This window comes from Narcine bancroftii, chromosome 8, assembly GCF_036971445.1.
Source record: "Narcine bancroftii isolate sNarBan1 chromosome 8, sNarBan1.hap1, whole genome shotgun sequence".
NCBI classification, from domain to species: domain Eukaryota; kingdom Metazoa; phylum Chordata; class Chondrichthyes; order Torpediniformes; family Narcinidae; genus Narcine; species Narcine bancroftii.
The window spans coordinates 88,007,086-88,031,954 of record NC_091476.1 but is presented as its reverse complement, the minus strand read 5'-3'; the positions used below and the strand labels follow the sequence as shown (position 1 = coordinate 88,031,954).

Genomic DNA, 24,869 nt, shown 5'->3' with positions numbered 1-24,869 from the left:
TCATACACATAAGTACAATGTACTGATGCACAAAAATTAGTACTTTCTGCAACAAAACAGGTATGGAAGATACACTAACAGCTGGATAAATTAATTAATGACAATGAGTGTTTCAGGAATAGAACAGGAGGCTATGTACGCAGCCTTGAGGTGCCTCTAGGTTGCTGGACAGAGAGAAGGAAGTGATGAATGAGGAAATTGAAGATCCAGTTCCAAAAGGAGGAAAAGAGTGTGATGAATAGCTTTGCTGCTATGATGAGCTCAGTGAAACTGAACTGAAAGATCAACCATGGACCGAATTGAATGGTGTGCGAAGCGCAGGAGCTGAGAAGCCCACCCTGCTTCTATTTCTGTGTCCTTACATCAATACAATGACCCATTTTTTGCATTGAATTAACACAATTGTGCACTGATCCAATCAGCAGATACAGCTGTAGGACACTGCCGCAATCAATATCGAGCTTGCTTACATTGAAGTAAGGCCAGGTGAAGTAATTTAATCCTTTAATTAAATTAGGAGTAATTAATGGAATCAGCTAGGGCAGTGGATAGCCCTGATTGTGGGAAATCTGGGACAGAATAATTGACTACACCTGCAAAAGGTGCATCCAGCTGCAGCTCCTGACAAACCGAGTAAGGGAATTGGAGCTGCATGAACTCTGGAATAATTGAGAGACAGAAGGTGTGATAGAAAGGAGCTTCAGGGAGATGGTCACCCCCACCGCAAAGGTCAGGAGGCAGGTAGATGGGGATGGATGACTGTCAGAAAAGGGAAGAGGAATTGATAGAGAGAGCAGAGCCGATCCCAACAACAATAAGTGTACCATTTTGGATTCTGTTTGGTGGTCATGACCTACCAGGGACAATTTGCAGTAGTTAAGCGTCTGGTGCTGAAACTGGTCCCTCACCTCAGAAAGGAAGGAAAAGAAGAGAGCAGTAGTGATAAGGGATTCAATAGTTGGAGGAAAGATAGGAGGTTCTGTGGGAGAGATTGAGAATGCTCTGCTGCGTCCCTAGTGCCAAGGTCCATGATATCTTGGATTGAGTTCTTGGTATTCTCAGGAGGGAGGGTGAACCACCAGATGTCATAGTCCATGAAGGAACCAATGATGTGTGTAGGAAGGGTGAGGAGGTCTTGCAAAGAGAGTTCAGGGAGTTAGGTGCAAAGCTGAAGAACAGGAGCTCCGGGGTTGCGATCTCAGAAGTGGTACCACATGCTGGTGAGGCTAGAAATAGGAAGTTAATGCAGTTAAATATGTGCATAAAGAGATGGTACTGGTGGGGGGGGGCTTCATGTTTCTGGACAATTGCGCTCTGTCCAAGGGAAGGTTGGATCTGTTCTAATGGGTCAATTTGCACCTGAACTGGAGGGGTACTAGCATCCTTGTGGGTAGGTTTGGTAGTGCTGCTCTGGTGGTTGGCGGGGGGGGGGGTTAAACTACATTGGCATGGGGATGGGAACCAGAGTGTTAGAGCAGATAGTGAGGTGGAGGAGGATAAAGGTCACACAAGGACTGCATGTACAAACAGAAATCAAAGGTTTGTAGGTGATAGAAATGTTCTCAGGTGTGTTTATTTCAATGCAAGGAGTATTGTCGGAAGGACAGACGAGCTTAGACTGTGGATTGGTAAAGTGGATTATGATGTTATTACTATTAGTGAGACGGTTGCAGGAAAGGCAGGACTGGCAGCTCCATGTTATGGGGTTCCGCTGTTTCAGACATGATAGAGGGGAAGGGATGAAAGGGGAGGAGTGGCATTGCTAGTCAAGGAAAATATCACAGCTGTGCTTGAACAGAACACCCCAGAGGGTTTGTCTACAGAGCCCTTATAGGTGGAGCTGAGGAACGGGAAAGGAGTGGCCACACTGATGGGGTTGTTTAATAGACCAATAGTTAGAGAGAATTAGAGGAGCAGAGAGATAGCAGACAGATGTAAGAAACAGAAAGTTTTGATATTAGGAGATTTTAACTTTCCACATATTGACTGGGACTCCTGACCTGTAAAAGGGCTGGATGGCTTGGAGTTTGTCAAATGTGTTCAGGAAACTTTTTAAAATCAATATATAGAGGTACCAACGAGCGAGGCTGCAATACTTGATCTCCTATTAGGGAACCAGACAGGTAAGGTGACCGAAGTGTGTGTGGGTGAACATTTTGGGTCCTGTGACCAAAATGTTATTAGTTTCAAGTTAATTATGTGTAAGGATAGGCCTGGTCCTCAAGTTGAGATTCTAAATTGGAGTAGAGACAATTTAGAAATGAGAAAGGATCTAGGAAGAGTGGATTGGGATGTTGTTTTGAGAGTGCAGAGTTTGCATGTTCCTTGTCAGCATTAAAAGCAAAGTTAACAGGCAGAGGGCTCCCTGGTTTTCAAGAGATATTGGCGATCTGGCTAAGAAGAAGAGAGAGCTTGTCATCACGAAGGAGTCCATTGGCCTCATCCAATAAGAAATCTCTTTGAGTAAATTTCTTAAAACCCCAGTCCTTCCTTGCACAAATCGATATGCCGGCTGGCTTTCTATTGCCGTAGTCACTTCACCTTTTGCATTCAGAATGGAGAATTTCAATTTTGCTCTGATGCCACATTTTGGACAGCTGACTAGCACCAGGTAGAGTGATACTTTCTTTCCTCATCTAAATCCTTCAGGTCCACTAGGAGGCACTCTTTCTATTTATCATTTGCTCCAGACAAGAACATTGAGCTCTGGCTAACCTCTTCCATTTCCTCCAGACAAAAGCTGAAATTGTTGATCGTCGACATATAGAACTTGACAGCTTTTATCTCTGCCACAGATCCATTTGACATTTCAGCCGGAGATGGTGGACCTGTTATTCTTGATGTTGCCAGTTTGACTGTTCTGTTGGTATTCACAAGGCAGATGAAAGAAATCTTCTTCCCCCCTCCCCCCCCCCCCCCCAATTTTGGATTTGATAGTAAGTTTAAGTTTTATTTAGTGAATAATTTTGTGCAGTGATCATTTCTATTGAGCCATTTACTGAAAATTGATTTGTTTATGTTTTTTTTCAAACTTATTTATTCAAATGAAGTGTACTATTTTTATTTGGTTTGGTAGAATTTGTATTGTAAATGGTTATATGGTTATGCTTTGAGGTCACCTCAAACTTGTTTGAAAAGGCCGATCTTTAAAGATAGTAATTAAACTGGTTCTTGTTTTGTCATTTCTTTAAAAAAGAGGTGTGTAGGCAACAAGGGGTAAAGGAGGTACTAAAAGAGTGTGGAAAATGTAAGAAAATATCTAAGAAAGAAATCATGAAGGCAAAAAGAAGGCTTGAGGCTTGGCAGATAATGAGAAGGTAAACCTGAAGGATTTCTACAAGTATGTTAAAAGTAATAGGGTTGTAAGGGACAAAATTGGGTTCCCTAGAAGATCAGAGTGGTCGCCTATATGTGGAGGCTCATGAGATGGGGAGATACTAAACAATTTTTTTTTTTGCATCAGTATTTACTCAGAAAACCAGCATGGTAAAGATAAAAAATAAAGTTCCAATATTATCTCATAATTCTACATTTAGAATGTGACATACCTGAAATTCTTTAATTTTGTCTAGTGTACAGGAGTCAGAAAGTGACCACTTTGTTCAGCACTCCTCACAGAAATGAGGCCCCAGTGAGGAATGAACTCATGACCCCTGATTTACAAAGCCACTGCTCTAACCACTGAGTTATCAGAACCTTGGTGTATAAGGAAGGAAGGAAAACAAGCAGAAGTGCCATGGAAAATGTAGAGATTAAAGAGGAGGAGGTGCTTGCTGCCTTACAGTGATTAAAGTTTGTTAAATCCCCCGGGCCTGACATGATATTCCCTTGTACCGTGAGCAAGGTGAGTGTAGAAACTGCAGGGGCCCTGGGAGAAATATTTTAAATGTCCTTAGCCACGGGTGAGATGCCGGAAGATTGTTCTGTTGTTTAATAAAGGCTCCAAAAGTAAACCAGGAAATTATAGGCCTGATGTCAGTACTAGGTAAATTATTGGAGGGTGTTCTAAGAGATTGGATATATAGATAGTTGGACAGCCAGGGGCTGATTAAGGATTATCAGCATGGGTTTGTGTGTGGTAAGTCATGTTTAATGAATCTTATGGAGTTTTTAGAAGAGGTTAGAAAGTAGATGAAGGAAAGGGATGTTGTCTATATAGACTTTAGTAAGGGCTTTGGCAAGGTCCCACATAGGAGTTTATCCATGGAGAGGTGTAAACTGGATTCAAAATTGGCTGAATGGGAGAAGACAGAGAGTGACAATGGATGATTGCTTCTCAGACTGGAGCCCTGTGACTAGTGGTGTGCCTCAGAGATTAGTGCTGGGACCATTGTTGTTCGTTGTCTATAATCAATTATCTGGATGATAATGAGTGAAATTAGATTAACAAGTTTGCTGATGACAAAGATTGGAGGTGTTGTGGACAGCAAGGAAAGCTTGCAGAGAGATCTGGACCAACTGGAAAAATGGGACAGAAAATGGCACATGGAATTTAATGCAGACAAGTGTGAAGTGTTGCATTTTGGAAAGACAAACCATGGTAGGACATACACAGTAAATGGTAGGGCATTGAGGAGTGCAGAGGAACAAAGGGATCTGGGAAATCGGATACATAATTCCCTGAAAGTGGTGTCACATGTAGACATGGTTGTAGAGAAAGATTTGGCATCTTGGCCTTCATAAATCAAAGAAATGAGTACAGGAGTTTGGATAATATGTTGAGGTTCTACAAGACATTAGTGAGGCCAAATGTGGAGTATTGTGTGCAGTTCTGGTTGCCTAACTACAGGAAGGATATCAGTAAGAATGAAAGAGTGCGGAGAAGATTTACAAGGATGTTGCTGGGGCTTCAGGAGTTGAGTTACAGCGAAAGATTAAACAGATTAGAATTTTATTCCTTGGAACATAGAATGAAGGGAGATTTGATAGTGGTTTACAAAATTATGAGGGACAAAGACAGAGTAAATGTAGGAATACTTTTTTTTCCCACTGAGGGTAGGTGAGATACAAACCAGAGGACATGGCTTTAGGGTGAAAGGGGAAAGGTTTAAGGGGAACTTCTTCACTCAGAGTGGTGGGAGTGTGGAATGAGCTGGCATCCGACGTGGTAAATGCGGGCTCACTCTTAAGTTTTAAGAATAAATTGGATAGATACATGGATGGGAGAGGTCTGGAGAGTTATGAACAGGGTGCAGTCAATGGGACTAGTGGAATGATATTTTGGCACAGCACAGAAGGGTTGAATAGTCTGTTTTCTGTGCTGTTCTAATATTGTGGCTATAGTTCACTGTACCAATCAATAGTTTTGGCTGCATTATGTTGAATCAATGAATAGTTGTGACTGTGGTACAATGTAGCAGTCAATATTTGGGGCTGTGGTACACTATACAATTAATAGTTGTGATGCAGTACATTGCACGAATCAAGTGGTGGCTGAGTATTCTGTACCAATCAAAAATTATGGGATTCTATTTAAGATAGTGATACAGGGTACCATTCACTACTTGCTGTGTACCAGTTATTGGCTCTGGCTTCAAGGTTTAAAGTTCCAGGTTAAACATTTGTATTATTGTCATTTAATAATATATAACAATGCAACCTCCTTTGAAGAAGACCGCAGAGCCCACCTCACTGACAAAAGGCAAAGGAGGAAAAACCCAACACCCAACCCCAACCAACCAATTTTCCCTTGCAACCGCTGCAATCGTGTCTGCCTGTCCCGCATCGGACTTGTCAGCCACAAACGAGCCTGCAGCTGACGTGGACTTTTTACCCCCTCCATAAATCTTCGTCCGCGAAGCCAAGCCAAAGAAAAGACAATGTAAAATATATGATATACTTTTGTTTGCTGCAAGGTTTTAGTGCAATGTACTATATAATAGTTATGGCTGTTGTACAGTGCACCAATCAATAATTGCAGCTGTAGTACGGTGTTCCAGTTAATTGTTATGGCAGTGGTACTGTGCACTCTTCATTAGTTTGGGCTGTAGTAGAGTGTACCATTTAATAGTACACTGCATTACTGAATAGTATAAAAGGTGCTTTTGATGAACTGTACACTGGCAGGACTCTTGAATTAATTCTATGTTCTGTCCAAATTAATTATGCACCAGGGATTAGAAAACAAATTATTTGATTTACCATGTTGTAGAGGTTTCTAAAGGGGACATAAGCCTTGATTGGTTCTCTCTGTCTTAAGCAAGGTCTCTTTAGTTTTGCATAATGTTCTAATTCCCTTTGTTTATAAGCTATTGTAATTCATTTAGAACATAGAATATAGAAAAATGGAGAGCAGCAACAGGCCATTTAGCCTACCAGGTCTGCACTGAACTTGACATTAAGTTGAGCTAATATCTGTCTATATATGGTCTATAGCCTCCCCCCTGCTTGTTCATATGCCTTAAATGTCAGTATTGTATCTGTTTCTATCACTTCTCTGTTCCCCGCACTTGCCATGTTCTGTGCATATATTAAAAAAATGTCTTGGAAATCTTTAAAATGTTACCTCTTTCACATCAAACATTTACCCTCTCGTATTTGGCATTTTCATCACTGGAAAAAAACTGTATCCTAAAGCCTCACCTTATTTTATATACTTTAATCAGATTAACACCACCCCCGCCTCTGCTTCCAAAACTCCAGAGTAAACAATCTATCCAATTTCTTCTGATCGCTTCTCCTGGCCACATCCTGGTGAACCTCTCTCTCCACAGCTTTCACATCTATTCTATAGTGTCGTGAGTAGAACTGCACATAAGCACCAAAGATGGCCTCACCAACGTCCAACTTTTATACTCAGTACCACTCTGTCCACTTCTACTGTCACTTTCAGGGAGATTTAAACTTGTACCCGAAGATCCCTCTTAAGATGCTCTTAATGATCCTGCCATGTACTGTATACTTTAATCTTTCATCTAATCTCCCAAAATGCAGCTACTCACTCTTGTCCGAAATAAAACTCCATCTGCCATTTCTCCACCCAAATTTACAACCAATGTCTCTTTCCTCCATTCTTTGACATCCTTCATCGCTCTCTACAACTCCACCAATATTGTATCATCTGCAAATTTACTAATCAAACCATCTATATTTTCTTCCAAATTATTAATAACATCTTTTCGAGCAAAAACTTCCAGAGTTGGTAAGGACACTGCGCCCTCACATTCAACTCCCCTCGACCGGAAGGGTCCGGCGCCAGTGTCGAGACCGTAAGCAAAGACGCAGGGCAGCATGGAGGCTAAATTCACTCTGGCCAGCATTACCTGGCATTTTTCTTGCTAATGTTTGGCCTTTGATGAACAAATGTTGGATGGATTAAGGGTTTGTACCCTTACACAAAGAAGGCTTATGGATCCTTAATGGAGACATGGCCAAACAGCGATGTATCTAACAACATGGTGTAACTGGAAGGGCATACTGGAAGGGAGTAGCGAGGGGTAAAAGTAGGGGAGGTGTTGTTTGTGCATCTGTGTGAATCGGTAATGTTGCACTAACTCTACCATGCTGAGACTTATTGCTCTGTGGATCTGGAATACCTGATTATTAAGTGTAGACCTTTTTTTTTTAATCAACCACAAGAGTTTGCACGTATCATTGCTGTTGTAGTTTATGTACCACCAGACACTAATGCTCAAGTAGCGATGAAAGACCTCCGTGCTGCTATCAGCAAGCTGCAGACATTGCAGCTAGAAGGAGCTTTTATTGTGGCTGGGAACTTTAATCATTGCAATCTATGTTCTGTGCTGCCAAGATTTTCCCAATATGTATCATGTACCACGAGGGGAAATACAACTTTTAGATCAGGTTTATACAAATGAGGGTGAAGCTTTAAAAAAACCACTATCCCCTATCACCTGGGACAGTCTGATCATCTTTCACTGTCTTTGTTTCCCAAGTATAGCCCAGTCATGTAAAACTCACAAAGATCTGGTTTGAGGGAGCTGGCTTTGTTCTTCAGCAGCATTTTCAGAATGGAATGTGTTTGCTGCCCATGCTACCACAGACTCTCAGATTGATATCAATTTATATATCAACTCTGTCTTCGAGTACATCAACAAGTGTGTGGATGGAGTGACATCACAAAAACAAATAAAACTCTCTTCTTTGGCTTGGCTTCGCGGACGAAGATTTATGAAGGGGGTAAAAAGTCCACGTCAGCTGCAGGCTCGTTTGTGGCTGACAAGTCTGATGCGGGACAGGCAGACACGATTGCAGCGGTTGCAAGGGAAAATTGGTTGGTTGGGGTTGGGTGTTGGGTTTTTCCTCCTTTGCCTTTTGTCAGTGAGATGGGCTCTGCGGTCTTCTTCAAAGGAGGTTGCTGCCCGCCAAACTGTGAGGCGCCAAGATGCACGGTTTGAAGCGTTATCAGCCCACTGGCGGTGGTCAATGTGGCAGGCACCAAGAGATTTCTTTAGGCAGTCCTTGTACCTTTTCTTTGGTGCACCTCTGTCACGGTGGCCAGTGGAGAGCTCGCCATATAATACGATCTTGGGAAGGCGATGGTCCTCCATTCTGGAGACGTGACCCATCCAGCGCAGCTGGATCTTCAGCAGCGTGGACTCGATGCTGTCGACCTCTGCCATCTCGAGTACTTCAACGTTAGGGGTGCAAGCGCTCCAATGGATGTTGAGGATGGAGCGGAGACAACGCTGGTGGAAGCGTTCTAGGAGCCGTAGGTGGTGCCGGTAGATGACCCATGATTCGGAGCCGAACAGGAGTGTGGGTATGACAACGGCTCTGTATACGCTTATCTTTGTGAGGTTTTTCAGTTGGTTGTTTTTCCAGACTCTTTTGTGTAGTCTTCCAAAGGCGCTATTTGCCTTGGCGAGTCTGTTGTCTATCTCATTGTCGATCCTTGCATCTGATGAAATGGTGCAGCCGAGATAGGTAAACTGGTTGACCGTTTTGAGTTTTGTGTGCCCGATGGAGATGTGGGGGGGCTGGTAGTCATGGTGGGGAGCTGGCTGATGGAGGACCTCAGTTTTCTTCAGGCTGACTTCCAGGCCAAACATTTTGGCAGTTTCCGCAAAGCAGGACGTCAAGCGCTGAAGAGCTGGCTCTGAATGGGCAACTAAAGCGGCATCATCTGCAAAGAGTAGTTCACGGACAAGTTTCTCTTGTGTCTTGGTGTGAGCTTGCAGGCGCCTCAGATTGAAGAGACTGCCATCCGTGCGGTACCGGATGTAAACAGCGTCTTCATTGTTGGGGTCTTTCATGGCTTGGTTCAACATCATGCTGAAGAAGATTGAAAAGAGGGTTGGTGCGAGAACACAGCCTTGCTTCACGCCATTGTTAATGGAGAAGGGTTCAGAAAGCTCATTGCTGTATCTGACCCGACCTTGTTGGTTTTCGTGCAGTTGGATAATCATGTTGAGGAACTTTGGGGGACATCCGATGCGCTCTAGTATTTGCCAAAGCCCTTTCCTGCTCACGGTGTCGAAGGCGAGAAATCAGACTGCTCAAACTACAGGGGAATCACGTTGCTCTCCATTGCAGGCAAAATCTTCGCTAGGATTCTACTAAATAGAATAATACCTAGTGTCGCCGAGAATATTCTCCCAGAATCACAGTGCGGCTTTCGCGCAAACAGAGGAACTACTGACATGGTCTTTGCCCTCAGACAGCTCCAAGAAAAGTGCAGAGAACAAAACAAAGGACTCTACATCACCTTTGTTGACCTCACCAAATAAAACTACTTGCTAATCAAAAACCATGGATGAACAGTGAGATTTGCTGTCTGCTCAAAAACAGAGATTTAGCCTTCAGATCTGGAGACTGGGAGACTTACGGCGCAGCCAGGGCCAACCTAAGGAGGGGAATCTCTCAGGCTGAAAACATACATACAAACAAAGGATTGAGGAGCATTTCAGCTCCTCGGACTTCTGGCGCGCGTGGCGTGGCAAACAGATCATTGCGGATTATAAACCATCAAGTACTGTGCCCCCCTTCCAACTGTGCCTCCCTCTCTGAGGAGCTTAATTAGTTCTATGCTCACTTTGATCGAGAAAACAAGGAGGTCACTTTCAAAATGAACTGCCTCTCTCACTTTCTATTTCTTATGTATGTGCCACCCTGAGTAGGGTGAATGTATGGATGACAGCCAGACTGAATGGTATACCTGGCCGTGTGCTTAGAGTCAGTGCAGAACAGTTGGCCAGGATCTTTACGGACATTTGTAACCTGCCCCTAGCCCAGGCTATTGTTCCCATGAGCTTCAAGATTACCACCATCATACCAGTGCTGCAATCTCCCATGACTTCGAGTCTGAATGACTTCCGTCCAGTTGCACAGTGCTTTGAGAAGCTGGTTCTATCACATTTGAAATCCTGTTTATTCCATCACCAATTTGCCTATTGTATCAACAGGTCGACTGAGGATGCCATTTTCACGGCCCTTCATTCTTCCTTGACCCACTTAGACAGCTCCAACTCTTATGTCAGAATGCTGTTCATTGACTTTAGTTTGGCATCTAGTACTGTGATTCCCTCCAAACTGATTGCAAAGCATCAGCAGTTTGATATCAGCTCATCCCTCTGCAATTGGACCTTGGACTTTCTTACTAACAGATTCCAATCTGTTAAATTAGGCAATTTCTTCTCTTAAATTCTCACCTTCAACACTTGTGTGCCCCAGAGCTGTGTGCTGAATCCTCTCCTGTATTCCATCTCTACGTTTATGTATATCAGTGGTTCTCAACCTTTTTCTTTCCACTCTCATATCATCTTAAGTAATCCCTATGTCTTAGGTGCTCTGTGATTAGTAAGGGATTGCTTAAGGTGGTATGCAGGTGGAAAGAAAAAGTTTGAATTGTACCTAATTGACTCACTATGTGCACAGTTTCCTAACTCCAAAGAAAACCGGTCAATGACAATTTTTCTCAAGCAAAATATTTCAGTAGCAATTGGGCGTAGAGCAGTGATTCTCAAACTTCCAACCTCCCCTTCCCACTCACATCCCACCTTAAGCAATTCTTTATTAATCACAGATCATTGATGGCATAGGGATTACTTAAAGTGGTATGTGAGTGTGAAGAAAAAGTTTGAGAACCACTGCTGTAGATGGTTCTAATTCCATAGCCAAGTTCACAGATGACACTATGGTGGGATGATAAGAAGGCCTATAGAGATGAGGTCCATGGACAACTTCGCATTTAACACCCAGAAGACCAAGTAGATCATTGTGGACTTCAAACGTGCTGGAAGCCTCACTCATGTCCCTATTTACATCGGTGGAGTTCTGCTGGAATGTGTATCAAGCTTTAAATTCCTTGGTGTCACGTTTCCAATGATCTCAGCTGGTCCCTGAACTCCTCCATGAAGTACACCTCTGTCCCAGGATATTGATGGGTTGTATCGCTGAACCATTGAGAGCCTACTATGGCATCTCAATGAGGTAAGGCAATTATCTTGTACTGTAAAACACTTCAGCGGGTGGTGAAAACTTCCCAAAGGATTATCAGCATTCAATTGCCCACCATTGAGAGCATCTATTAGGAATGTCATCTGGGCCGGGCGAAGAGCATCATCAAGGATGCATCTCACCCAAACTATGGACTTTTTACTTTTCCACCCAGTAGGTGCTACAGCAGCCTTCGCACTCAAACCAGCAGGCTCGAGAAGAGTTTTTTCCCTGAGGCTGAACCTTAAATTACAGCACTGAGTGGTAGTGCACTCACATTGTACTGTCAGTACTTTTAGAATTGTTTGCTTGCTGAATGTGCTTGTTTTCATTTGCACGTAGTTATTTGTATATAGCACGATTTTTTTTAACCTGATTGTATTTCATTGGCTTTGTATTTTAGGGGCATAATGACAATAAAGTTGATTCTAATCTAATTTAATTTTGGAAAGACTGAGTCACTGAATTCTGTAAAGGCCCTGTATAGTTCCAATTAATGCTGTGAATTATGTGAGAATAATTCATTGGAAATGAAATTCTCACATTTTAAAACGGGTAGTATTAAATTTTTCGATACCAATTGAAACAAATGGGAGTTACCTTGTGTTCTTTTCCCGAATGAAATTAATATTCTCTTAATAGCTAATCTAGATGTTTTTTGTCTTTAACTGAATTTCTGGTTCTTAAGGTGAGCTCCAAAAAGACCCTCATAAACAATGTCAGAGATACAGGTACTAAAGGCTTTCTAACTTTTTTTTACTCATGTCCGGACCAATGAACATTGTACGCTTCCTTTAGTGTAAATATTTATTATCTATATTTTGTATTTATTATCCTGTTTCAATGTAATTTAATGACTATTATTAGTTATTTTTTAAGAAGTCACCAGATGGTTGTCGAAAGTAAGAATGTTGGGATGCATCTATTTTGTACCATGCATACGACCATAAAGTCTCCTCCACAATCCGCCACAATCCAATACATACTCTGGTCTCGTGCTGCTGCCATCAGGAAAGAGGTAGAGGTGCCACAAGACTCACACCACCAGGTTCAGGAACAGCTGCTCCCCCTCCACCATCAGACTCCTCAATGACAAATTCAATCAGTGACTCATTTAAAGACTCTTACAGATCTTCTCCACTTTATTGTTTTAATTTTCCTCTCTGTATTGCACAAACAGTTGTTTACATTTTTTTGTTAACATATATACGTTGTGTATAGTTTTTACACTACCAATAAGGGCTTCACCTGCAGGAAAAATAATCTCAGGGTTGTATGTACTCTAACAATAAATCTGAAATAAACACCACTATGATTAATCACTTGTATTGCTACTTTCAGGGAAATTTAGACACACCTAAAGATTCTTCTTAATGATTCTGCCGTGTACTTGCATTTAGAACATTACAGCACAGTACAGGCCCTTTGGCCCATGATCTTGGGCCAACTGATATAAATCTAATCAACAACCTAAACCTTCTCCACCCAGCACCCTCTATTTGTCTTTTAAATGTCCCTATTGTACCAGCCTCCACCACCATCCCTGGCAATGCATTCCAGATACTTACTGCTGAAGTCTCTCCTTCCTCTTCCACCCTTCCTCTTGCACTTGATATCCTCTGGTGTTTGCTACTGTTGCCCAGGAAAACAGTGCTGGCTCTCCACCCTATCTATGCCTCTCGTAATATTGGAGCTCTCCACTGTCATCTCTCATCCTTCTTTACTGTAAAAAGTTAACTTTGCCTCATAAGACATGTTCTCCAGTCCAGGGAATATCCTGGTAAATTACCTCTACATCCTTCGCAAAGCTTCCACATCCTTCCTGTAATGATGCGACCAGAACCAAACACAGTTTAGCCTCCCAAAACCCGGATCCTCTCATTTAGTTGATATAAAACCCATCTGCCATTTCCCTGCTCAAACTTCCATTGGATCTTGTGACTCTGACAACATCTGGTATGTAATCTGCGCTAGAAAAATGAATTGCATTTGAAATGAAAGATAATGGCATATTTTATTTGGACGAAAGGATTTTCTGCACAAACGGATTAAGAAAAATAAGTAGGAATTTCAAGATCAATTTCAGCCTTAGAGAATTGAAAGATACACAGTCTGCAGCCAACTTAAATTTTTATCAATTAATGTTTTGTTAAGACCTGGTTTTGTCTCATATAATGTAAATTAAAATGAATGGTTCAGCTTAGTACCAACTGAAATATCTATTAAAACATTGTTTAATTTGGTCAATACGTTTTTTGTCAAGTTAGAGTAATTAGCTTTGAAAATTGCTTGTGTGAAAGCATTAGTTTACGATGGAACAAAATTAAGGGTCTGCACAGGGAATTGTGGAAGAATTGTTCCAGTTGCTGCAGATGACAGGGTTGCAGATTAGCTAGTGTAAGCTTTGAACCTCATCCAAAAACAAATCTGTGGTCAGGAAGCCATATAGAACGTCACAGTGTCACAGCCTTCTACAGAACGGAAAGAGGAAAAAGAGCCTAGCTTGGTCAGCAGGGATAAGCTGGGCCAAATGGCCTATTTCCCTCTAAATCAGTGGTTCTCAACCTTTTTCTTTACACTCACATACCACTTTAAGTAATCCCTATGGTCAGCGGCTGCTCTGTGATTAGTAAGGCGTGACTTAAGGTGGGATGTGGGTGGGAAGGGAAGGTTGAGAATCACTGCTCTAGACCCATTTGTTACTGAAATATTTTGCTTGAGAAAAATTGCCATTGGCCCATTTCTTTTGGAGTTATGAAACTGTGCAGGGTTGGTGCGAGAACCAACCCTCTTTTCAATCTTCTTCAGCATGATGCTGAACCAAGCCATGAAAGACCCCAACAATGAAGACGCTGTTTACATCCGGTACCGCACGGATGGCAGTCTCTTCAATCTGAGGCGCCTGCAAGCTCACACCAAGACACAAGAGAAACTTGTCCGTGAACTACTCTTTGCAGATGATGCCGCTTTAGTTGCCCATTCAGAGCCAGCTCTTCAGCGCTTGACGTCCTGCTTTGCGGAAACTGCCAAAATGTTTGGCCTGGAAGTCAGCCTGAAGAAAACTGAGGTCCTCCATCAGCCAGCTCCCCACCATGACTACCAGCCCCCCCACATCTCCATCGGGCACACAAAACTCAAAACGGTCAACCAGTTTACCTATCTCGGCTGCACCATTTCATCAGATGCAAGGATCGACAATGAGATAGACAACAGACTCGCCAAGGCAAATAGCGCCTTTGGAAGACTACACAAAAGAGTCTGGAAAAACAACCAACTGAAAAACCTCACAAAGATAAGCGTATACAGAGCCGTTGTCATACCCACACTCCTGTTCGGCTCCGAATCATGGGTCCTCTACCGGCACCACCTACGGCTCCTAGAACGCTTCCACCAGCGTTGTCTCCGCTCCATCCTCAACATCCATTGGAGCGCTCACACCCCTAACGTCGAGGTACTCGAGATGGCAGAGGTCGACAGCATCGAGTCCATGCTGCTGAAGATCCAGCTGCGCTGGATGGGTCACGTCTCCAGAATGGAGGACCATCGCCTTCCCAAGATCGTATTATATGGCGAGCTCTCCACTGGCCACCGTGACAGAGGTGCACCAAAGAAAAGGTACAAGGACTGCCTAAAGAAATCTCTTGGTGCCTGCCACATTGACCACCGCCAGTGGGCTGATAACGCCTCAAACCGTGCATCTTGGCACCTCACAGTTTGGCGGGCAGCAGCCTCCTTTGAAGAAGACCGCAGAGCCCATCTCACTGACAAAAGGCAAAGGAGGAAAAACCCAACACCCAACCCCAACCAACCAATTTTCCCTTGCAACCGCTGCAATCGTGTCTGCCTGTCCCGCATCGGACTGGTCAGCCACAAACGAGCCTGCAGCTGACGTGGACTTTTTACCCCCTCCATAAATCTTCGTCCGCGAAGCCAAGCCAAAGAAGAAAAGAAGATGAAACTGTGCACATAATGAATCAATTAGGTCTGATTAAAACAGTGGTTTTCAACCTTTTTCTTTCCACCCACATACCACTTTAAGCAATCCCTTACTAATCACAGAGCATCGATGGCATAGAAAATATTTAAAGTGGTGTGTGAGTGGGAAGAAAAAGACTGAGAACCATCTTTCACATCCACATACCTGCCTGAATGCCTTTTGAATCTAACAGTTGTCCTTGCTTCGACCACTTCCTCTGGCAGCTCATTCCATATACCCACCACCTTCTGTGTGATTCTCCTCAAGTCCCTTTTAAATCCTTCCCTCTTTTTGTATCTGTGAAAGGGGCAGTAATCCTGATGCTTGTACAACAAAAAGGCAAACTTAAAGTGATAGCAGACAAAGTCCCACCTCTTGAAGGAGCTGTGGAAGACTGGTGGTCAATTGACACCGAGTGTTGCAAATCAACAATCACGGATGAAGGAAGTGTTCTATGGTGAACTAAGCATGACCATATATATTCAATGAAAGTCATGTAACTGGTCTGCAGCCAAAGTAAAGGGAACATTTCTAAAGGCTAGACAGGACAGAATTGTGTATGAAGACTACATCGTGTGGATGGATAGAGGAGAAGCGAAGTTTCTAATTTAATAAACCCAGGAAGAATGGCATAGATGGATGGGAAATATTAAAAATACCGTTCAGCCTTATTGTCCATATTTTAGGGTAAGCAGATCTGAAAGGGGATGGTGGGTGGGTGGGGGGGGGGGGGTGGGGGGAGGGGCGCAATCAATCCTGAAAGCAGAACATGGGAAATTTGGGTACCTCAGAAGTGGACTGGAAAACTGGAGGAGGAGTTAGTAACAGGACTTCCACATTCAGGGGTGGGGGCAACATATTTGAGGATGGATGGATATGGGATGTGGAACTTCTGTGCAGATAATGAAATAGCTGTCTTACTGAAATTGCTGGATTGTTAGAGTGAGCAGAGAGTGGGTGTAGCTGACATTGCAGACATGACACAGCTGTGCTCACAGTACCCAGAGCTGTCTGTTCCACAATTCCTTGTGATTCAGATTCAGAGCTTAGGGTTAATTGGGAAGGGCGATAATTATAATCGGCAGACAGGAGCTACTCTTGTTAATCGAGAAAGTCTGCAGATGCCGGTTCAAATACAAAAACTCAGCAGGTCACGCAGCCTTTCTTGGAACCCAAGGTTAAGCAATGTTTTGGGAATGAGCCCTTTGTCAAGTCATCAGCAAGAAATAGGTAGGTACCTAACTGAAAAGGTGGGAGGAGGGGAGAAGAGAACAGGAGGGAGGATGGGGCAGGGGGAGGTCACAGGTACATACAGGTACATACAAGCTGGGGTGATGTGGAGAGTAGCTCTCTGATAGGGGAGGGAAGGGGTGAGAAGCTGAAGGAAAGGAGACAGAGGGATAGAGAAAGACTCAGGATTTTAATGGAAATGAGAGAAGTCAATTTTAATGCTTTGTGGACTGTGTCCAGATGGAATAGAAGGCGTTGCACCAACAAGAACAGAAGATAGTTTAAACATGACTGGTTGTCCCAGCGGAGGGTGAAATCCTAACACCCAGATTTGCCGCCAGAATCCATTCATCCAAAAAAAAAACATCAGACAAGTCAGGACGGTGCGCAATAAGGACATTTCTATGGCCGTTAAGGCATAAAAATTGATCAAGCTTCAATATCCCAGAACACCACCAGGAACAAAAGAGAATTTTAAAGGAGCTTTAAAGACAGGTTGTGAGGAGTATGAAGAACAGGAAAAGCTATTCATCATGAGACAGAAGTCCAACGGATTTTATAATAACCTATGGGTTTAAATAGAGTTGATCAGACCACACAGTGATATGGATTTGCTTAAATTTAAAGCTTATCTTCTCTGGAACCCTCTGCTCCAGCACTCCCAAACTACAAATAACAAGTAACCATCTTGGTTGTGCACAGCTTGGATTTGTCTACAAACACCTTTGGAAATGCTGCTGGGATAAATACAATTCACCAGACATTGAAAGTGCTGACAAAACCATAAATTTCCTATCAAAACACCTTTGTGTGATGATGGAAAGAGCTTCAAGCACATATAAGGAGAAGGCAGTGAATTAAATCACTGGCCCACAGGTGAGCAGGAGCCATTTTACTGACTTACTTCAAGCAGGCAAGAGTGAACTAGCACAGAAAAAGGATGAACCAATGAATATAAATGTACTGGAGAAACTCAGCAGGCCATGCAGTATCTTAAGGAAGTAAAGGGTTGTGATGATACAACCACCAGCCTACTGCAGGGGGCAATCTCTGTAGCTGCAGGAAGAGCTGACTCCACCTGGCTGGCTGTCGATCAGCTGACCCGAATATAGACCTGAGCCGGCCCCTCCTGAGCCTGTCACACAGGGAACCACTGAAGCATAAAATGGTGTTCAGACTTTTACTACAATAAAGCCTGTTGCACAGTCTTTGAGTTTTATGCTTTTTTGCTGCTGCCTCAGCGCACCAGAAGGGTATCATCAATTATAAGCAAAAGCAGGCAGGTGTCTAAATAAAGAGAGGGGGGGAGAGGGAGAAGGAGAGGTGAGGAAGGAGGAAGGAGCAGGGCGAGGAGTATAGGCTGACAGATAAAAGGCCATGGGTGAATAAGGGTGAGAGGGTAGAATAGAAGCTGAGAAGTGATGGGAGTGTAGCTCTCTGATAGGAGAAGGCACTGGAGGAAAAGAGAGAGTCTTGAGAAATATTGAAGAAGATGATGTCAATATCGTCTGGTTGGAAAGTGCCCAGACGGAACATAAGGCACTCTCCCTACAATTTTCAAGTAGTCTCAGTATGGCAATCCACGAGGCCATGGACAGAAGTAGTAGCAGGAGTCACCCATCTGGTCTCTTGAGCCTGCTCTGCCATTCAATAGGATTTGAGTTGATCTGGCCCTCTACTCCACTCCAACTATCCAGCAACTCTCAATACTGTGTATAAAGGTATGATAGAGAATGCATACTCAGTATCAATTATCCCCAAAGCTTGAGTTAAGATGCTTTCAGAGGCGAAATGTAACCAAAGATCGTAAATGAGTGATCATCCTAGTGAATGGTGTAGAAAATCAAAGAACCCTTGAAGAGAACTATGCCTATGAGGATTGAAGGAGACCTTTGATCAAAAGGGGATAACAGATTAGTATTCTGAAATACAATGAACTTCCAGGTGTTCATTGAGTTGTACTGCCAGTGAGTTTCGACTCATTTGATCAATTGGATGTGTTTGGGTCAAATTCAGGAATTATTGGACCAGAGGGATAATTGTTTATAATTATACAGATTATCCTGAGAATATCCAGGACTGTTCTCAGTTAGTCTTCTTCCACTCAGTGACTGCCTGGAATGGGTGACATTGCAGACATGACACAGCTGTGCTCACAGTACCCAGAGCTGTCTGTTCCGCAATTCCTTGTGATTCAGATTCAGAGCTTAGGGTGAATTGGGAAGGGCGATGGTTGGATTCAACCAAGAATATATTTTAAAAAATTCTAGACATATAGTATGGTAACAGGCTATTTCGGCTCACGAGTCCATACTGCCCAATTTACACTCCATTAACCTACACCCCTGGTATGTTTTTGATGGTGGGAGGAAACCGGTGCCCCTGGGGAAAACCCACGCAGATACGGGGAGAACATATGAACTCCTTACAGACGGTGCAGGATTTGAACCCCAGTCTAGTCCCAATCGCTGGTGCTGTAAAGGTGCTGAGCTAACTGTTAAGCCAACCATGCCTCTTAGGTTCCTGCAAGCATCGGTCATGGAATCAACTTGATGGCCTTTCTTGTCTCTGTTGGTCATTATGATTTTACGCCACATTTTGAGATGATTAATAATAATGAGTTTATTGTTAAATATATTCCAGCAAAGTTCTTACTTGCCACAGATGAACAGGTACTTTATTTAAGAAATGACAATAGTAGACATTAAATGAAATCAAAAGGATATATTCAATATAAAGGTATGATAGAGAATGCATATTCAGCTACCATCGTACAAAATTAAAAAGGTGTTATAGAAATTGTTCCAAGTTATTTAAAAATTTATTGAGTATACAAGTGCTCCAGCCAACGTCTCTTCCTAAAGGAGTGGAATCCCACTGAGAGGCAAAAAGGAGACCGCAGATGCCAGAACCTAAAGCCAAGCACAACCCATCATGGATCGAGCAGCATCAGAGGGAGAAAAGAACGGTCGGCATATCTTTTAATTAAAAAAAAAATGTAGACATACAGCATAGTAACAGGCCATTTCGGCCCACGAGACCATGTCACCCAATTACACCCGATTGACCTACACCCTCAGGTGCATTTCAAATGGTGGGAGGAAACCGGAACCCCCGGTAGAAACCAACACAGACACGGGGAGAGTGTACAAACTCCTTACAGGCAGTGCGGATACAAACCTGGTCCAAATCACTGGTGCTGCAACAGTGTTGCGCTACCCACTACGCCAACCATGCTGCCCTCCCCGAGCTGATCTCCTTTCATCTGGACTGAGGAAAATTAGTACAGGAGCAGTGTGAACAGGACAGAATGGGAAGGTATGAGGCAAGGGCTCCACATGGGATTGGCCAACCAGGCAGAGGTAGGATATGATGGGCAGAGCCAGAATAGAATATAGAGCATAGAACAGTCCAGAACAGTGGAGGCCCTTCAGCCCAAGATGTGCTAGCTGATGCAAACCTCTTTGGCTTGGCTTCGCGGATGAAGATTTATGGAGGGGTAAATGTCCACGTCAGCTGCAGGCTCGTTTGTGGCTGACAAGTCCGATGCGGGACAGGTAGACATGGTTGCAGCAGTTGCAGGGGAAAATTGGTTGGTTGGGGTTGGGTGTTGGGTTTTTCCTCCTTTGTCTTTTGTCAGTGAAGTGGGCTCTGCGGTCTTCTTCAAAGGAGGTTGCTGCCCGCCGAACTGTGAGGTGCCAAGATGCACGGTTTGAGGCGATATCAGCCCACTGGTGGTGGTCAATGTGGCAGACACCAAGAGATTTCTTTAGGCAGTCCTTGTACCTCTTCTTTGGTGCACCTTTGTCACGGTGGCCAGTGGAGAGCTCTTGGGAAGGCGATAGACCTCCATTCTGGAGACGTGACCTGCCCAGCGCAGTTGGATCTTCAGCAGCATGGATTCGATGCTGTCGGCCTCTGCCATCTCGAGTACTTCGATGTTAGGGATGAAGTCGCTCCAATGAATGTTGAGGATGGAGCGGAGACAACGCTGGTGGAAGCGTTCTAGGAGCCATAGGTGATGCCGGTAGAGGACCCATGATTCGGAGCCAAACAGGAGTGTGGGTATGACAACGGCTCTGTATATGCTAATCTTTGTGAGGTTTTTCAGTTGGTTGTTTTTCCAGACTCTTTTGTGTAGTCTTCCAAAGGCGCTATTTGCCTTGGCGAGTCTGTTGTCGATCCTTGCATCCGATGAAATGGTGCAGCTGAGATAGGTAAACTGGTTGACCATTTTGAGTTTTGTGTGCCCGATGGAGATGTGGGGGGCTGGTAGTCATGGTGGGGAGCTGGCTGATGGAGGACCTCAGTTTTCTTCAGGCTGACTTCCAGGCCAAACATTTTGGCAGTTTCCGCAAAACAGGACGTCAAGCGCTGAAGAGCTGGCTCTGAATGGGCAACTAAAGCGGCATCATCTGCAAAGAATAGTTCACGGACAAGTTGCTCTTTTGTCTTGGTGTGAGCTTGCAGGCGCCTCAGATTGAAGAGACTGCCATCCGTGCGGTACCGGATGTAAACAGCGTCTTCATTGTTGAGGTCTTTCATGGCTTGTTTCAGCATCATGCTGAAGAAGATTGAAAAGAGGGTTGGTGTGAGAACGCAGCCTTGCTTCACGCCATTGTTAATGGAGAAGGGTTCAGAGAGCTCATTGCTGTATCTGACCTGACCTTGTTGGTTTTCGTGCAGTTGGATAACCATGTTGAGGAACTTTGGGGGGCATCTGAGGCGCTCTACTATTTGCCAAAGCCCTTTCCTGCTCACGGTGTCAAAGGCTTTGGTGAGGTCAACAAAGGTGATGTAGAGTCCTTTGTTTTGTTCTCTGCACTTTTCTTAGAGCTGTCTGAGGGCAAAGACTTCAGGTCGAAGGACCCACACAGGCTGCAACTTGCTGAAGACTGTCTCATGGGAACCAGGTACCTGAACCAGGATTTGGGAGGGCGCCGAGGACAAGGACGGCTCCCAAAGGTTGTAGGGGGTTTAAGAACTCCCGATAGTTTCAGAGGTTTGGATTTGGAGCTCGGATTGCCAACAGTCTGTGAAACTGCAGAGGCTGCGAGAGTGCTGGAAGCAAATCCGCGGACATTAAGTGTCTCTGAAGGGACTGCCTTTTGCTTCTCTTTCTCCTATTGTTAGGAGCACCGGATAATGCTCATGACGACTCTTAGTTTGCTTTACACCAGGCAAAAGTTAAAGTATATCATGTACAGTTTATTACATTTTAATGTAATATTAATTAGGGAAGCGGTGGCCCCGGCCTCGGTAGAGTGAGTCAGGCAGAGGCCCCGGTCCGGGCAGAAGCGAGGAGGAGGCGGCGGTCCGGGCAGAGGGTAGGCGGTGGCGGCCCCGATCCGGGCAAAAATGAAGGGGAGGCGGCAGCCCCGGCCTCGGTCGAGTGAGGCAGGCGGAGGCCTCGGTCCGGGCAGAAGCGAGGGGGAGGCGGAGGCCCCGGCCTCGGTCGAGTGAGGCAGGCGGAGGGTCCAGGCAGAAGCGAGGGGGAGGTGGTGGCCCCGGCCTTGGTCGAGTATGGCAGGCGGAGGCTCCGATCCGGGCAAAAGCGAGGGGAAGGCGGCGGCCCCGGCCTCAGTCGAGTGAGGCAGGCGGAGGCCCCGTCTGGGCAAAAGCGAGGGGGAGGCGGAGGCCCTGACCTCGGTCGAGTGAGGCAGGCGGAGGCCCCTATCCGGCCAAAAGCGAGGGGGAGGCGGCGGCCCCGGCCTCAGTCGAGTGAGGCAGGCGGAGGCCCCGATCTGGGCAAAAGCAAGGGGGAGGCGGTGGCCCCGGCCTCAGTCGAGTGAGGCAGGCGGAGGCCTCGGTACGGGCAGAAGCAAGGGGGAGGCGGTGGCCCCGGCCTCGGCAGAGCGAAGCAGGCGGAGGCCCCGGTCCGGGCAGAAAGAAGGAGGCGGCGGCCCCGGTCCGGGCACAAGGAAAGCAGCGGTGGCCCCGGCCCCCATCCGGGCAGTATGGTCCGACCAAGGTGGGGAGGCAGGCCCCTCCAGCCCGGGTAAGAAACCTGCAAACCTACTCCACAACAATATAATCCTTCCCTTCCTTATACCCAAAGCTCTCTATTTTTTTTACATCTAGTCTTTTAAATATCCCTACAGATGCCAGAAGATGGGACAGAGAGGCAAGAAAAACGATAGGGTCAGGAGGAAGAGGAGTCACACAGTTCGGAGAAAGTGATCACACCTATTCCTCTATCCCCAGATGGTTTGAGCCATTTTAACCACAGAATCTGAACACCATCTCTCGCATGATATTGCACACCAATACATTCCAGCTGAAAACCTTGGCAAACTTCCACAACTGTGTAGTAGAAAGGTGCCTGCCTCAAGGTATGGGGACATCTGTGCAGAAAACCCTGCAAAAAATAGTGGACACAGACAAAACTTCCCACCATCAAGAAAATCTGCAGGGAACACTGCCATCGGAGACCAGCAGCAGCAATCATCAAAGATCCGCACTCTATCCTCGCTGCTGCCATCAGGAAAGAGGTATCGGTGCCACAAGACTCGCACCACCAGGTTCAGGAACAGCTGCCACCATCAGACTCCTCAATCATGGACTCATTTAAGGATTTTTACTTTGCACGTTATTGATTATTGAATATTAATTTTCTGTATGGCACAGTTTATTGGCACTTCCTACTTGTTTATACTTCTCTCTTGGTATCTTTTCTTGAGTATAGTTTTTTTTTCTTTTCCCCACTACCAATAACTAGAAATTCTGCCTAGTCCGCAGGAAAAAGAATGTCAGGGTTGCATATGATGTTCCCACTTGGGACGATGATCAGACAGCGAAAACATTTCAGTTGTTGCTGTAGCAAGAACAGACAAAGCACAAGCTGAAAATAGTTTGAAAGGGAACTTTGGTAAACAGCTTCCCAGAAATAAGAGTTAAACATGATAATTGTTCTCAATGTGGAGATTCTCCCTTTGATGTCCATTATTTCTTATTCTGATTTACTAAAATGTTGCCTGGATTGCAGTATCTAGAATACTGAGAAAGATTGAGTAGACTGGGTCATTAGAAGGTTGAGAGGGGATTTGATAGAGGTATTTAAAATTATGAAGAGAGACTAGATGTGAATAGGCTCTTCCCCTTGAGGGTAGGGGAGATTGGAACAAGGGGTCATAAGTTAAGGGTTAGGGGGCAAAGATTTAGGAGTAATATAAGAGGATGCTTCTTCACTCAGAGAGTGATGGCTTAGTGGAATTATCTTCCGGAAGAGGTAGTTGCGGCAGGTTCTGTTAGTTAGGAGGAGGTTAGATGTGTACATGGATCTGAGGGGATTGGAAGGTTCTGGGCAGGGAGCAGGTAGATTGAACTAATGAAATTTCACGTGAATCAGTGGGGACTAGAAGGGCCGATATGGCCTGTTTCCCCACTGTATTTGTTATATGGTTATATGTATTGTACAGTTAAACAAAAGGCAACGATAACAAAAGTTTTCATAAGATTTACTTGGAAAAAAATTGAGGATTATGATAGACAACTTCAAGCTGAACACAAAGATAATTTCAGATTTGCTGTATCGCCTAAGATGTTGGAGAACATTAAATTAACTTTTATTGAATTTATCCTGTTTAATCAGATAATGATGCTGACACATTGCGTTAGTTCAACTGACCTAAAAATGTTTTGCGGCTGATTTTAATTTTTCCCCCAGCATCTGATGCCTCCTGTGTCAATGTCCAACAATAGTTGGCCAGCATTGATGGATTCCAGTTGACTTCATACAGCTTTTCCATGGTCGCAATGTCCTGGTGAAACCTTTCACCAGGTTTGTCACTGACTACACCAAGATCAGCATGGAAGAGGTTCAAGTGTGAACGCAGAAAATGAATCTTCAACGACATGTTGCATTTTATGGTTTTGTCGGCTTGAAGTCGACTAAAAATATTGCAGGAAATCACAAATAGGTTACATCTAAAAAAGGAGTGAAGGTGATTTTATGATCAGCAGCCCAAAATCCATAAAATACACTCAGGAAAGTGTTCAGGAACCAAAATCTTCATTGTCTAGTGTATTCTTCATTGAGTTTATAGTGGAAAATATCTCCAGATGCTTCACAGAGAGATTATGAAAACCCATTGACGTCATGTTTGTGGCTACTTTAGATATTGTGATGCTTCACTTGTAGGGTTTCAAGGGAGGTTACAAGGAAAGTCAGAGAGAGAGAAGGCTTGGATGATGAATAGGATGGTTTTGCTTCCAGTCTAGTTTTATTCACCTGAGAGGTGATTTGTAGCTGATGACAACCCAGGTT

At 44.3% G+C, this 24,869-nt stretch overlaps 1 long non-coding RNA gene across 1 annotated transcript in view; it reads left to right on the top strand.

The window, feature by feature from the left end:
- Nucleotides 1-24,176, top strand: part of LOC138740999 (uncharacterized) — a 39,584-nt gene extending 15,408 nt beyond the window's left edge. Inside the window, exon 3 of the long non-coding RNA XR_011343259.1 lies at nt 22,705-24,176. This is a non-coding gene — a long non-coding RNA (uncharacterized lncRNA). The remainder of the gene's footprint in view (nt 1-22,704) is intronic.
- Nucleotides 24,177-24,869: the final 693 nt, after the last annotated feature.